Raw genomic sequence first — 17,207 nt, forward strand, 5'->3', positions numbered from 1 at the left:
GTCAAAATCAGCTGTGTCTTTTGTTATAAAACGAGCACGTGGAAAACAGCTGGTTTTTACAGGCAATTTGTCTAATCGATTTGCCTATGTCTGCGTAAAAATAGTGTATACAAAATCATCTGCTTGGAATTCAGCCAATCACAATCGATCAAAACCAAAACATTACTTAAAATACAAATACGAACACAGAATTATGGTGTGCGTGAGAGAAACTGTGGAGATCTCTATTTGTAAGAAGCGGCCGCGTGGTCACACATCTATACCACTAGGTGTCGTAGAGATCTCTGCGCATGCTAGATAGATGTTTACTAACATACCTTCCAATCCCCGAGGTTAGCAAGGTACCGACCAGGAGCCCCTTATCTTACTGGAAAGTATTACACGCTCATCTAAAGATGAAAACATGGTATCTCCCGTGTTGGAATATTGTAACCGGATGAGAGTCTAGCGCTATCATACATTTAATTACAGTAAAACAGCAAGAGAAGCGTTGTGAAGCCATCCGGAATTGTGCGACCTTTATTACTAATGCTAATGCTAAAAATGCGAATAAGCGTCAAGAGAGCACAACTGCGACGATTAACAAAAGGTATGTTATTTAATGTTATTTACTTAGGGCAATCCAAACAACTACGAAAAAGTGCCCACCACCCACCTGTATCTAGTCAAAACCAAGTCAAAATCAATCCTAGTTTTGCATTAGCAGCACCCTGTATACTGTGTTGTACTGGCTCACACTCACACACTTGAAACATAACAAATGTAACACCTCGTTATTTTTATACATTTGCAAAAAAAGATATCTTTGGCATATAAATAACCCTTGGTCTTCAATTTCCCAAGAAAATTGATTTATTTATTAACGAATCTCTAAAAACATAAATATTACCTTAACTCTCTTATTTATAGAATATGTTTAAAATTCTTACAAAAAGCAAAAAAAAAGGTTTAGTGATCTCTGTTTATTAAGTGTTTAATTGCTTAAAACCCAAATTGAAATAATTATTTCTTATTTTTTTTATTAATAAATACTAGAAAATTCTCTTTAAAACACTTACTCCTCTGTAACTTTTGTTTGCGTCTGTATACTTGTATGTTTATAAATGTTTACCACCACACAATACAACACAATGTTTGCATTCATCCCTTTCCACCAAATGTCCCACCGTGGGACTCGAACCCACACACCGCACACATGTATTTATCAATAAATTTCCAGTCAATAATAATAAAGTGTGCGAACTGTTGCTGCCGGCAGCGGCCCTCCCGATACTGTCTGTTTACACATTTTTCAGTCTAATTTTAACCGCCGGTCGGAATGGAACGCACGCCGGCCACGAATTTCGCACGCAGTTTTCACACTTTTCACAAACTTTAAGAAGCTTGTGATGTGGGTGGGAGGGGGTGGAGGTGAAGGTGAGCACGAGATATGCTGCACGATAGTGAATTTCACTAGAAGGTTGTGAACGGTTGGGGTGGTTGGACGTTACAGTACGATTTATGGTAAAGTTACTCCATAGTTCATATAAAGTGATTCAGTGGAGACGCACGGTAGTTTGATTGAAAATTGCTTCAAATGTTTAGTAAAAGAAGTTTCACAGTAAATTTTCGTGTTTAGTCAGTGTCAAACCAATTAAACAGTCCAGGTAACCGTACCAATTAAATGGTAATGACACAACTGGATGCGCCACTTTCTGCCCAGCTGCAGTTTACAGCAATTCAATAAACAGTGGTTACAGTAGAAAAGCAAACACCAACGCCGTGGTGTAGATCTCGGAAGTTAACAGCTGGGCGACGAGGAAACAACATGACTCGGTAAGCAATTCTCCACGGAAAAAATGCAACAAGCATTTTGTTGAACTTGTGGTCGAAAATGGTCTGTAACAAAATAAATGTTTTGAATGTTAAAACGGAAAAAAAATTAAAATTTAGGTGATTTGATCTCATCTTATTCCCAAAACTGGAGTGTTTTATGTTTCAAAAACCGTAAAAACTGCGTGCAATGTCGAGCCAATCGTTCTAGCTTGACACTTTCTGCAATTGCGACATGTTACCAAAGGGAATTTACGCTCAACTTAATTTTGTGACAGTGCACAGAACGGTCAGCCAAACCAAACGCGTTTGTAATTGTTTACATTGCGTGTATTTGTTTATTCAAAATCAAACATTAAAATGTGTTATTCTTATTAACTTCATATTAACACGTAACCTTCTTGGAGTCTTAGAACAAAGTTTTGTCCTAAAAGCATGGCAATTCTAGAATTAGATAAATATCACTTAAGGTGAAACGGCAAAGCAGCGCCATTTTGACACCACGACTCCAGTTTTTGGAAGCACCTTTAAGGAAAATGCATTAAATTCTTAGAATAAATCATCTTTCATCAAGAATTGCATATTTCGCCAAGAATTGCCACCCTCTGTCGATAGTGCCGTGCCGTGCCAGCGACGACAACTTTTCCCCACACAAAACGACGGCAGCAACACCCGGCAGCCCTGATAAGAGGCGTCGTCGTCGCAAAGATAACGCAGCACAGGAAAGCTTACTCTATTAACTCTGGGCTCGCTTCTTATCTTGCGCGCGGTTTATGGTTATCGATTTTTTTTTTTCGTGCGATACCTGACGGCCAGCGGATCTGAGAGGGGGCTTGAAGTTTGTGTGACAGTGTTCCCAGCAAAGTCGGCGGTGCTGCTGGTTGACCACAGGAGATAATCTAACGGTGGGATGTTTTTTTTTTTTGCTTTGGAGAGGAATTAATGAAGTTAATCTTGGTCGTGGCAGAGCGATAATTGAAAAACAATTTTATGCAACAGGTAAACAAAGTTAGAAAAATGCGGAGAGATAAAGATAATGAGATTTAAAATTGAATCTTATCCATATTTATTGTATTCAAATTGCAATCAAAATTATCCACCTGGGTTGCTTTCACCTAAAAAATCTTCTTCTTAAATCTTAAATCTTAGTATATTGCAAACTTTTGACATGTCCAATCTGTTTACGGCAGTCGTGTCACAAGAAAGCACTGCCTAGTATAATAATACTCTCTAGAATACATTATCAATAACTGAACGACGAAACAAAATCAAAAAATAAAAACACCGCAAAAGACCCCTAAATCCTGTTTGTTCACAGCATCAAACAATACACATCAAAACAAGTTGAATTTTGGAAGGTTGGAAATTTGGTTGGTTGAATATTATCTCTTTCTGAGTAATTTTTACATTAAAAATGTGTAAGAATGTAAACCTGATGAAATTTCACCAGCAGCTGATGAAAATCTACCAGTTCCTGATGTACACAACATTTATCATCATTTCCTGACGAATAGGGGAAATATACCCATTTTAAGCCTAATAGCGGTCGTGTTTGAATGATACTGGATAATCTGGAGTGTTCCTTGAAATTTTCTAAAACCAAGTACACCAACGAGTAAAGCAACTTTTTGTGAACATTTCTGTTTATTTTCACTTTTATTAAAAGTTATGCTATGTTTTTTACAAGCATTTAAAAAAAATATTTCCCAAGTGCATTCTAATCAGTCGAATGCATTGGGCCACGCCCATTTTCCTATTTTCAGCTTAGTTCTTTTTTTCTTGCAGCGCTCAAAAAGTAACATTTTTAGAGAAAATTTCCTGGCATCACTGGCTCACTCCAACAGGCGCCGTGGTGGTGTTAGTGGCCGCCCTTTGTTCTTTGTTTGCCTTCGCTTCTCGCTCGGTTTTCTTCAGCCTTCGATTGGAATGGGTAGTCAAAATTCAAACGTTAAAAGACTTAGCGTGTTTGTTTTTTTGATGGCGCTTGCTAATTATTTACATGTTTCGGGGTTATTTTTCAAGTGAGTGACAAACTTATGTGCAAAAGAACATGTTGCCGCTAGTTGGAAGCAATTTTATTTCTTATGCGCTTTGAAATCGTTAGCGCAAGTGAAAAGATATTGATGGTGGCTTTCGTTACGCAGTTAACCTCTCATCTTGCGTGTGGATGTGTGTGCCACCAAAATGATGAGAAATGATCTCGCAAAATAGAACTTATGTTCAAAAGTGCATTAAATTTTATCTTTTTGGCCAGTAAATGACAAATTTGCATGCTTACTTGAGGCGATGCTGTTGCTGTTAAGCCTAAATAGTACTTTTGGAGCTTTGATCAAGCATCAAACTCTTCATATGACGAAGATAGGTGCTTGATTTTTTTTCTTTAATTCAATTCAATTCAACTAGTGTTTATTAGATTTTACCAGTTCTGCTCCAGGATGTTACATTTGCAATTCAGAGATTTGTAGAACCTTTCAACTGAGATCAGTTCATAAGCCTTTACAGGAAGGGTACATGTTACTAAGCTTAGATTTGCTAGCTGCGTGCTTTTTTAGGGTAGGTGTTTGATTAGAAATGGTATATTTCCCCTATTACAATTTTTATCTGTCTACTTAATAAACCTCCAAGATTTTTTCAACGAGGTTTTAACCAATTTGATAAAAAAGACGAATGCTGAAAAAACAAACTCCAAAACAGTTGAACTTTTCAGTACTCAAATGGATGCTGAAAAGTACTTTCAGCACTTTGATTTTTGAGGATCTGTTTCCGTTCCGTTTCGAGAATCTATAAGGTTTGAAAATCAGACAATCTTGCTTTAAATCTTGGCACTTTAGTAATCTGTTGTATTCTGTACATAGTAATGGTGGTTTGAAAAATAACATCTCAGAAAAAAGTAGAATTTTGTGTAATTTTACTTAAAAATTTGAAAAAAAATGAATATTCAACCCTGGCAACCCTGTCGTGTGATATCGATATTTCAGTTGATTTAATTTGATTTTTTTTTTTCAAAAGCCAGATGTTTTTAATTAAGATGCAGCTGTTAATGCCTATAAGACAAAAGAATCAAATGAATATTCATAAAATTGTCTATAAGACAAAAAAACACACATACGGATGGGAAACGATTTTTTCTATATTTTTTTCATAACCTATTTCTGCGCCACAGACTAAGAAATCCATCCTACAACAATCGGATTATCATGTTCATGTTGATCCGATTTCTCAATTCGATTCAAATTCGAGCCCGTCTTTGGCATGAGCCAATGGCGTTGACAGGAAAACATTGATGGGCTGGGATTTGCTGTCAGAATGTTTCGTACAACTCAACACTTGGGGTTTCAATATCTAGCTTTTCCTAATAGGATTATCAACAAGCCTTCGAAACAAAGCTTTCCCAGTTAGCACACTATAGTAACAGCCAGCATCGTTCGGACAACATCCAACAAGAGCACGATATTCCAGTACAGGCTGAAGTCTCAAACTAAACGCCTCGGGGCATTGATTAAATACACTGCTCGTTCAGCTGTTGTCGTTGGGTTGTGCTATCGACACCCAGACTAAAACCTTTGCAAAATGACGAGACTATCCGTTTGGCACGTCATCTCAAGGCTAGATTGTCTGTCGGATGTGCTGTAAAATGATGTTCTGTCAAGCTAAGAAAATATGAGGCTCGCAGGGATTTGAAAGAGTTGCTCAAATCGAATACTAATCCCCTCTTGGTTTTTGCCTTTGCTGAAGCGAGCTAGAACTAACCTTTTTCTACACAATTTCTACCAATTTAAAAAAAAAATGTTCTCAAAACTTGTGTACAAACTTTATGTTTAGACTGATTAAATTAAACTTTAGCGTTAAAAATGAGTCACAGAATATATATAAATAACCTAAGTAGCAAGTAAAACATCGCTCTTTATTTTATTTTATTTTTTTTTTTGTTGAGCAATTACAGCATAATCGTTTTTATACGTTAATTATTGAACAAGTGTCATAAAGTTTGCTCAATTGTTCACATTTTGATTAAAAAGCCATTATTCAACATGGTTGTGTAACTCGAATGTCAAATCTTGCAACGGATTACGTTCATTTTGAAGTTTATTCCGACTTTAAATGAAACATCCTTGAAAAGCAAAATGACATTTGCAGACATGATGTTTAATTTCAGCTTGCTAAACATGATAACAAAGTAGATTTTACCTTTGACTTCGGCTGGGATTTCTTGTAAACAAGTTGTTTAGGAGAAGTTTGCGTTCGTGTTCTAAAAGCCGAGCAAGAACATGTTTACGAAACAAGCAAAGATAGTTCTAAAAATAGAAACAGCTAATGTTCAAATGAAGTTTTGGCAAACTGTTAGTGAACTTGGTAAAACCTAGATGACCGCAGACTTCTCATTGACGTTTAGGCCTGCTCATCCAACATAACCCCACGTGAAAAGATGCAGAGTGATCTTGGGTTCGATACTTGTTCTAAGGATTCTTCATCAAAAAGGAAAACTAAAAATGCAGAACCGAGAACCAGCAGAAGCAGCAGAGTAGTAGCAAGCGATGTTGATTAGTACTCAAACATAATTGAAAAAAAATAACTCCAAAAGCATAATAATGAAATTGAAAGTTTTATATTTAAACATCTTTTAAGTGAACACCTGGAACGTACTTTATGGAAAGCCACTTTAATATTCTTGTCTGCCACGATATGTTCTTGAACGGTTCTCAAAACGTTTGCATAACTCACTTCTGAATATTAAAGGCAGTATGTTGTTAAACGATTCTAACAACATTTGCCTAACCCGGTTCAGAATCTTATAGTCATGAGTTCTTACGACATTTTTATCAAAAGTTTTCTATGCAAGTATGGCTTGCACTTGCAAAATTAACTGAAAACACGCACATTTATAACGGATGAAGATATGTTCAACAACAAAAAAAAACGTGCGCTTTTTCTAGCATTCAACAGTTTTCGGGGACGTTGGGAAAACATATTTAATGAGTTCGATTCTATAACAATTTCCGGAATTCCATTTCTCGGAATGGACGTTTTCCGGAATGGACATTATCCGGAATGGACGTTATCCGGAATGGATACTATCCGGAATGGACGTTATCCGGAATGAAATTTCCTGGAATAGACGTTTCCCGGAATGGACAATTCCCGGAAAAAAATAGTTTTTTTTTAATTACCGTAAAACGGGGCGACTTTGATAGGTTTGAGATTTTTCCGCAGAATGAAGAGTACAAATAAATTACATACGGAATGGTTTGGAATCAAGAGGAACTTTTCATAAAATTTTGAAAAGTTTAAATAGTTAGTTAACTATAACTAAGAAAATGTTGATGAAAGGCATTATTTAACACTTTTCAAATTGTCATGATTTTCTCAATGAACATTATTTTGAATCGGAAAACGGGATGCATTTTTGGATTCTTTGGACAATTTTCCATTAGGAGAAGGTTGAAAAAGTTTGTAAAAAAATAATAATATGTGTTTTTGAGACACAAGTAATAAAAAATCTCCAAAATTATAGGCAATTTCAATTGAACAAATTTAATGTAAAATGTGAAAACTTGTGATTCGTGATTTGAATTTAGTATAAAATGCAATATAGATCGATAATTTCATAAACAAAACTAGTTTTAACGAATTTAAGGAAAAAATCCAACATTTTAACAGTTTTACCTGAAATTTATATGTATTTTGATAAAAAAAAGCTTATAAACTTAGTTAACTTAACATAAACATTGATTTTCTTTCTTTAAAACTATATCAGCAACCTTAGTGATGGTACATTTGACGTAAAAATAATGTTTGAACACCTTAAATCTGATTTTAACAAGAAAATCTATGACTATCAAAGTCACCCCAGAATTTAAACTAAGAATTTTTAACGTAACTTTTTTTCCAAACACTATTGAAAAAACTTTTTTTCAAAAATAGTGCATGGACTTTGTGTGGCTTACCCCAGTACATGTTTTAAAAATAATAATTTTGAAAAAAGACCTTAACAGTTGAAAAATATTCCAAAAACAAATTGAAATCCTATCAAAGTCATCCCGGTTTACGGTACCTGATTTGACAATCAATGGAATCTTGCCTACTCGCTTACTTGTGGTTAAGAATTATTAAGTTTGTACACCGTTGGTTTGACCTAGTCACATTTAAGGAACTTGATATTTTGACAACAATATGAATGATAAATACATGAATGATAAAAAAAAGTGAAATGTTCGGACACGAACAATAGAAGCAAGCGTTCACAGCAATGAACAAAAACATTGCTGAAAAATCAGTAACTGCATATCTGTCAAACTGAAATGTTACTAATAACTTATTGTTTGGATGCTGCCGAGAGAAAATCCTTTTTCAATCAAACTTGTTGAGTTTTTTTTTTATTTTGTATTGTGATCTTTAGAAACCAATGTAAAAAAATTGTTAATAACGAATGCCTCGATGCTAACCACCTGTTTTTTCAGGTTTGGTCGATTGATGAAATAAATGTATAAATAACAGTACTGGAAACATTTTCAATGATAAGCAAAATCAAATTTTGATAACTGAAATGTCAACAGGAATGGAATCGACGTAACACCTTATAATGTGGCCCTCTTAAGGGGAGATTAACTTTGCCACATAGGGTTATTTTTTTCACTGTTTGATTTTTTATAATTTTTGTATTTAAGATATCGTAAAACCCTTTCAATCAATTGTTGTACACATCATGGAGAGTGTTTGGTAAAAATATGAACATTTTTGGGGGTCATCCATAGAAACTGGGTGGTCGATAAACGACGTACTTTTGGTATTTTGATATTAACTCGTATCCAATCCGTTCAAATATAGGCAATATGGGTATCAAACTTCATGATTTTGAATGGCCCATTCAGACAAGATAATTTGAGGTCAACATTTGGACCATGGCCACTCCGGAACCGTTTCTGGGTACCCCCGGGGAACCTATGAAGTGGCCAATATCATATCAAAGCAAAACCCATCAATATGGGTATCAAAATCCTTCATTTTGTCAATACATCTCAAAAATGGTCTTCCAAAATATATTTCTGGCCACTGGACAATCCGGAACCGGTTCCGGATTTCCCCCCGGGGAAATCTTCGAAGTGGCCAATATCATATCAGAGCAAAGCCCATCAATATGGGTATCAAATTACTTCATTTTGTCAATACATCTCAAAAATGGTCTTCCAAAATATTTTTCTGGCCATTGGCTACTCCGGAACCGGTTCCGGATTTCTCTTCAGGGAAATCTTCGAAGTGGCCAATATCATATCAAAGCAAAGCCAATCAATAAAGGTATTAAAATTCTTCATTTTTCAGAACATTTCAAATATGGTCTTCCAAAATATTTTCTGGTCACTGGTCACTCGGGAACAGGTTCCGATTTCAGGAAAATCTTCGAAGTGGCCAATATCATATCAGAGCTATGCCCATCAATATGGGTATCAAAATTGGATATTTTGGAAGACCATTTTTGAGATGTTTTGACAAAATGAAGAATACCCATATTGATGGACTTTGCTCTGATATGATATTGGCCACTTCGAAGATTTCCCTGGGGAGGAATCTGGAACCGGTTCCGTAGTAGCCAATGGCCAGAAAAATATTTTGGAAGACCATTTTTGAGATGTATTGACAAAATGAAGTAATTTGATACCCATATTGATGGGCTTTGCTTTGATATGATATTGGCCACTTCAAAGATTTCCCTGGGGGGAAATCCGGAACCGGTTCCGGAGTGTCCAGTGGCCAGAAAAATATTTTGGAAGATCATTTTTGAGATGTATTGGCAAAATGAAAAATTTTGATACCGATATTGATGGGCTTTGCTCTGATATGATATTGGCCACTCCGAAGATTTCCCTGGGGGGAAATCCGGAACCTGTTCCGGAGTGGCCAATGGCCAGAAAAATATTTTGGAAGACCATTTTTGAGATGTATTGACAAAATGAAGAATTTTGATAACCATATTGATGGGCTTTGCTCTGATATGATATTGGCCACTTCGAATATTTCCCTGGGGGGAAATCCGGAACCGGTTCCGAAGTGTCCAGTGGCCAGAAAAATATTTTGGAAGACCGTTTTTTGAGATGTATTGACAAAATGAAGAATTTTGATACCCATATTGATGGACTTTGCTCTGATATGATATTGGCCACTTCGAAGATTTCCCTGGGGAGGAATCTGGAACCGGTTCCGGAGTAGCCAATGGCCAGAAAAATATTTTGGAAGACTATTTTTGAGATGTATTGACAAAATGAAGTAATTTGATACCCATATTGATGGGCTTTGCTTTGATATGATATTGGCCACTTCGAAGATTTCCCTGGGGGGAAATCCGGAACCGGTTCCGGAGTGTCCAGTGGCCAGAAAAATATTTTGGAAGATCATTTTTGAGATGTATTGACAAAATGAAAAATTTTGATACCCATATTGATGGGCTTTGCTCTGATATGATATTGGCCACTTCGAAGATTTCCCTGGGGAGAAATCCGGAACCGGTTCCGGAGTAAGCAGTGGCCAGAAAAATATTTTGGAAGACCATTTTTGAGATGTTTTGACAAAATGAAGAATTTTGATACCCATATTTATGGGCTTTGCTCTGATATGATATTGGCCACTTCGAAGATTTCCCTGGGGGGAAATCCGGAACCGGTTCCGGAGTGGCCAGTGGCCAGAAAAATATTTTGGAAGACCATTTTTGAGATGTTTTGACAAAATGAAGAATTTTGATACCCATATTGATGGGCTTTGCTCTGATATGATATTGGCCACTTCGAAGATTTCCCTGGGGGGAAATCTGGAACCGGTTCCGGAGTGGTCAGTGGTCAGAAATATATTTTGGAAGACCATTTTTGAGATGTATTGACAAAATGAAGAATTTTGATACCGATATTGATGGGCATAGCTCTGATATGATATTGGCCACTTCGAAGATTTACCCGGGGGGAAATCCGGAACCGGTTCCGGAGTGGCCAATGGCCAGAAAAATATTTTGGAAGACCATTTTTGAGATGTATTGACAAAATGAAAAATTTTGATACCCATATTGATGGGTTTTGCTCTGATATGATATTGGCCACTTCGAAGATTTCCCTGGGGGGAAATCCGGAACCGGTTCCGGAGTGGCCAGTGGCCAGAAAAATATTTTGGAAGACCATTTTTGAGATGTATTGACAAAATGAAGAATTTTGATACCCATATTGATGGGTTTTGCTCTGATATGATATTGGCCACTCCGAAGATTTCCCCGGGGAGAAATCCGGAACCGGTTCCGGAGTGTCCAGTGGCCATGAAAATATTTGGAAGACCATTTTTGAGATGTATTGACAAAATGAAGAATTTTGATACCCATATTGATGGGCTTTGCTCTGATATGATATTGGCCACTTCGAAGATTTCCCTGGGGGGAAATCCGGAACCGGTTCCGGAGTGGCCAGTGGCCAGAAAAATATTTTGGAAGACCATTTTTTGAGATGTATTGACAAAATGAAGAATTTTGATAACCATATTGATGGGCATAGCTCTGATATGATATTGGCCACTCCGAAGATTTACCCGGGGGGAAATCCGGAACCGGTTCCGGAGTGGCCAGTGGCCAGAAAAATATTTTGGAAGACCATTTTTGAGATGTATTGACAAAATGAAGAATTTTGATACCCATATTGATGGGCTTTGCTCTGATATGATATTGGCCACTTCGAAGATTTCCCCGGGGGGAAATCCGGAACCGGTTCCGGATTGTCCAGTGGCCAGAAATATATTTTGGAAGACCATTTTTGAGATGTATTGACAAAATGAAGGATTTTGATACCCATATTGATGGGTTTTGCTTTGATATGATATTGGCCACTTCATAGGTTCCCCGGGGGTACCCAGAAACGGTTCCGGGTGGCCATGGTCCAAATGTTGACCTCAAATTATCTTGTCTGAATGGGCCATTCAAAATCATGAAGTTTGATACCCATATTGCCTATATTTGAACGGATTGGATACGAGTTAATATCAAAATACCAAAAGTACGTCGTTTATCGACCACCCAGTTTCTATGGATGACCCCCAAAAATGTTCATATTTTTACCAAACACTCTCCATGATGTGTACAACAATTGATTGAAAGGGTTTTACGATATCTTAAATACAAAAATTATAAAAAATCAAACAGTGAAAAAAATAACCCTATGTGGCAAAGTTAATCTCCCCTTAAACCTTGCGGTTTCGTCAACGGATCCACAGGCGAGTATCGTTCTTTTTGCGACAAGACTCCACCTCCCGGGTCTCCTAAGTGTGAAGGTATGGGCACGGGGAGAGGGCACCGAATACCTACACTGAAGATAAAAATCACGCCCAAAATGTGTCGATCCAACACACTGAACGTGTAAACCGGGTTGTTATTAAATCGATGTGTGACTTTTACACATCGCGATGGTTTTTGATCAAAAATCCATCCAATGTGTAAGTTCCTTTTCGCCTGTTTCGCCAAAGTTGCCGGTGGGTGTCGCCACCATTCTTGGACTTTGACGTTTGGAGTGAAAATTAAGATGCGGTTTTGTTTGCTTGGAATTTTTTGGTAATTTCTTGAAAATTCACAAATTTTTGGTGATTTAGGTTTATTTTATTACAATAACTATTAACTTGTTCTTTTTGCGTAATTTGCAGGAAAAAAACAAATCTGCGGCAGGTCAACGTTGCTCAAGTTCCGGGAGAGTAGGTTAGTCTGCAGCTGCCACACTTCCATTTCCTCGGCGGAAATGTTACTCCGTCGAATAATATCCAAGATCCTGAGCTCGATTGGGAATAGACACTTCCAGCAACAGGAAGGAATTTGATGCCTTTCGGTGGTCCTCACCACGCCAAAAGACCTGCTTCGAATGTTGAACCCTGACCTCTGAGTAGGTTGTCAATTACCCACAGAAAATTAATCGGGAAAATTTCTTCATCTTCAATCTTTTCAGCCCCACAATTTCAACCGTCTGTTTGTGCTTAGCCCAGTACAGCACACCGTAGGTTTCCTCCTCAATCCGGTTTAAACGCTGGAAATAACCGGAATCACCGGGAAGCACAGTGGAACTCCTTCAAGATCTTCAACAACCATGAACTCCTAAGTCGCTGCGGCCGCCGGCGCTTCTGGTTCCTTTCTCTGCCTTGAATACTCTGCTGATCCGATGTCGGTGCGAATTACGGCTGGAATGCGATTAGGTGCGGGACCGAGTTGAACGGAATCGCGAGTTTAAGCTAGTATCACTTTGACGGCGTCGTGAGTAATCAAGGCTCCAGCAAGCAGCCGTTGAGGTCGGCATACGTTGATGCACGTGCGACCGTCCAAGCAGCACGGCTACCGGTGGACGGACGAAGCCAAGCGGTACTTTAACTGGACGGCCAGCGGGGACCTCGGGGACCGACTGCCGGAGGAGAGCTCCTACGAGATGAGGTCATGAAGCGGCACGACATTTGCGATGGTGAAGGAGGGATTCACCGTGTCGAGTGGGTCCGAGTTGGCAGTCATCGAGCAGTCATGCAATTTGCACGGAACCCGTTCTGCGTTCGTTCTCGTTCTTCAGTGTGAACTGAACCCACAGCGCAGGAGCCATTGGTTTTCGTTCCAAAAACAGAACGTCACTTTTTCGTGCCGTTTTCTTTCAACATTTGGAACGCGTTCTGTGAACCGCCTGTAGCCAAAGGTTCTCCATGGCGACAGTTTGACTTATATTGACAATCAGTAGACTGACTTTCATATAGCTTGGTTAGATCGGTGGTAACATGAAAGTTTGGTAATCAGAGAAAGTGAGTTCGAATCTTATTTTGTTGAATTAATTAATTTTATTTGGTGTTTAGTTGGGTAGTGAAACAACTTTTGGACTTAAATTATTATACCATTCAAGGGAAAATCCAGGTAGAGAGGCTATGAAAACTAAAGCTAAACGATTTATATTTAAAAATGCATCTGAAGCTTTCAACTAAGAAACAGACGAAACCTTATGACCACCGTGGTTTTGAACAAATTTAAAGCTTTCAAGTTTATGAAAAAAAATGATTCGAACTACACAAAAAACAAAAACAAATCATTCGAATTCTCGAACTCACTACCTTTGATTACTACACTTATGTGTTACCACTGAGCTAGCAGGGCTGATATGTCAAGGGGTGATTAAAAGTGAATGAAGTTTAGCTGGTCTACTGAGGTCCCATCAAAGGAAAAAGCTAGAGTTCTGAACTGGGTTCTCCGTTCGTTTCTAAAAAGCCTACTGAACGAACGTTTCTTAGAGACGAGCGTTCGTTCTCAGAGCTGTTATTTTCCGTGTTGCTGTGTGAACTTGAACGAACGGAGAACCCGTTCAAAAGCATGACTGTCATCGAGTGCATCTAGGAGGTCATTCCGGAGGAGGATGATGAAGGGCGGGTGTGGTTGTGTGGGTGGAGGTGGCCGAGCAAAAGTTGAGGAAGCAGGGAATCGAACGCTGGGCAGTCTTAGTGCGACTTCGGTGAGTTGTACGTGACGTTGGGCAAACCCAGCTACGTGGACAACAACGGCATCATCTACCTGGAGCAGGAACCGGTGTTGAACACCCTGCATAAGGTAATCAACGCCAAGTTTGTTGACAGCAACGTAACCGACAAGTTCTACTTGGAAAACGAGCCGTGCATGGCCAAGTTCCACCAGGACAACACGTTCTACCGCGCGTTTGACCGCAAAGCCATCAGCTGTCGCCGCTACAAGGTCCAGTTCATCGACTACGGCAAAATCGAAGTGGTGGATATTACAGACCTACGCAAGAACGTCAACTGCGGCCGCGTCCCCATCCAGATCCATGCACGGCTCGTTTTCCAAGTAGAACTTGTCGGTTACGTTGCTGTCAACAAACTTGGCGTTGATTACCTTATGCAGGGTGTTCAACACCGGTTCCTGCTCCAGGTAGATGATGCCGTTGTTGTCCACGTAGCTGGGTTTGCCCAACGTCACGTACAACTCACCGAAATCGCACTAAGACTGCCCAGCGTTCGATTCCCTGCTTCCTCAACTTTTGCTCGGCCACCTCCACCCACACAACCACACCCGCCCTTCATCATCCTCCTCCGGAATGACCTCCTAGATGCGCTCGATGACCGCCAACTCGGACCCACTCGACACGGTGAATCCCTCCTTCACCATCGCAAATGTCGTGCCGCTTCATGACCTCATCTCGTAGGAGCTCTCCTCCGGCAGTCGGTCCCCGAGGTCCCCGCTGGCCGTCCAGTTAAAGTACCGCTTGGCTTCGTCCGTCCACCGGTAGCCGTGCTGCTTGGACGGTCGCACGTGCATCAACGTATGCCGACTTCAACGGCTGCTTGCTGGAGCCTTGATTACTCACGACGCCGTCAAAGTGATACTAGCTTAAACTCGCGATTCCGTTCAACTCGGTCCCGCACCTAATCGCATTCCAGCCGTAATTCGCACCAACATCGGATCAGCAGAGTATTCAAGGCAGAGAAAGGAACCAGAAGCGCCGGCGGCCGCAGCGACTTAGGAGTTCATGGTTGTTGAAGATCTTGAAGGAGTTCCACTGTGCTTCCCGGTGATTCCGGTTATTTCCAGCGTTTAAACCGGATTGAGAAGGAAACCTACGGTGTGCTGTACTGGGCTAAGCACAAACAGACGGTTGAAATTGTGGGGCTGAAAAGATTGAAGATGAAGAAATTTTCCCGATTAATTTTCTGTGGGTAATTGACAACCTACTCAGAGGTCAGGGTTCAACATTCGAAGCAGGTCTTTTGGCGTGGTGAGGACCACCGAAAGGCATCAAATTCCTTCCTGTTGCTGGAAGTGTCTATTCCCAATCGAGCTCAGGATCTTGGATATTATTCGACGGAGTAACATTTCCGCCGAGGAAATGGAAGTGTGGCAGCTGCAGACTAACCTACTCTCCCGGAACTTGAGCAACGTTGACCTGCCGCAGATTTGTTTTTTTCCTGCAAATTACGCAAAAAGAACAAGTTAATAGTTATTGTAATAAAATAAACCTAAATCACCAAAAATTTGTGAATTTTCAAGAAATTACCAAAAAATTCCAAGCAAACAAAACCGCATCTTAATTTTCACTCCAAACGTCAAAGTCCAAGAATGGTGGCGACACCCACCGGCAACTTTGGCGAAACAGGCGAAAAGGAACTTACACATTGGATGGATTTTTGATCAAAAACCATCGCGATGTGTAAAAGCCACACATCGATTTAAAAACAACCCGGTTTACACGTTCAGTGTGTTGGATCGACACATTTTGGGCGTGATTTTTATCTTCAGTGTGTATATTTACACTTAGAATTTTTTGCGTCCGCCCCGGGATTCGCACCGGCGACCTCTGGATTGTGAATCCAGTGCGGAGTCCGATTGATCCACACAGGCAGACAAAATGTCAACAACGATTGCTGAATCTTCAGCAAATGATCTGTCAAACTGCTAAAAGAAAATAACTGAATTTTCAGCAAAATAATTAGACATTTCTTGTGCTTAAATTTCAGTTGTTTTGACAACCATTTTACTGAAACTTCAGTAAATCATCTGGCAAAGTGACAAATATCAGTTAACTGAGAATTCAGTAAAATCTAAATTGCTGTATCGTTTACTGAAATTTCAGTAGATGAAAATTCAGTAAAACTTTACCGAATTTCAGCAAAAAAAATTGATAGATATTAGACAAACACTAGATTTTTTTAACATTCTTTCAATGTGATGTTATGTAAGAATTTTCCCTTCTTTTGTTAATCAGTTGACTTTTGTGACTAAATTCTACCAAATTTTATTATAAGACAGAATGTTTATTTTTAAAGTAGGGAAAACCTCAAGAAAGTACACGGTCTACTTGATTTTCTGAAAAGCTTTTTTTTTTTCTTGAGGAATTCTTTGAGAATAATCATTCTGCTTTATAGTAAAATTTGGTAGAATTTAGTCCAATAATTAACTGATAATCACATGAAGGGAAATCTATTACGCATAATCCCATCACATTGATGAAAGATCGTGTATTTTTAAAGAAGGGAAAACCTCAAGAAAATACACATTATACTTTGATCTTGAGCAGTTCTCTAGGATTTCGGTCATTCGGTTTTTTTTGTATTTTTTAATCCGACTGAAACTTTTTTGGTGCCTTCGGTATGCCCAAAGAAGCCATTTTGCATCATTAGTTTGTCCATATAATTTTCCATACAAATTTGGCAGCTGTCCATACAAAAATGATGTATGAAAATTCAAAAATCTGTATCTTTTGAAGGAATTTTTGATCGATTTGGTGTCTTCGGCAAAGTTGTAGGTATGGATACGGACTACACTGGAAAAATAATACACGGTAAAAAAATTTGGTGATTTTTTTATTTAACTTTTTATCACTAAAACTTGATTTACAAAAAACACTATTTTTAATTTT

At 38.8% G+C, this 17,207-nt stretch overlaps 1 protein-coding gene across 1 annotated transcript in view; it reads left to right on the forward strand.

Moving 5' to 3' along the window:
• Window positions 1-1,313: 1,313 nt before the first annotated feature.
• Window positions 1,314-17,207, forward strand: part of LOC6033726 (fibroblast growth factor receptor-like 1) — a 36,742-nt gene continuing 20,848 nt past the window's right edge. Inside the window, exon 1 of the mRNA XM_038248827.1 lies at window positions 1,314-1,815. The gene's annotated coding sequence lies outside the window, so the exon portion shown is untranslated. The remainder of the gene's footprint in view (window positions 1,816-17,207) is intronic.

Source organism: Culex quinquefasciatus, chromosome 1 (assembly GCF_015732765.1).
Source record: "Culex quinquefasciatus strain JHB chromosome 1, VPISU_Cqui_1.0_pri_paternal, whole genome shotgun sequence".
In the NCBI taxonomy this organism is placed as follows: domain Eukaryota; kingdom Metazoa; phylum Arthropoda; class Insecta; order Diptera; family Culicidae; genus Culex; species Culex quinquefasciatus.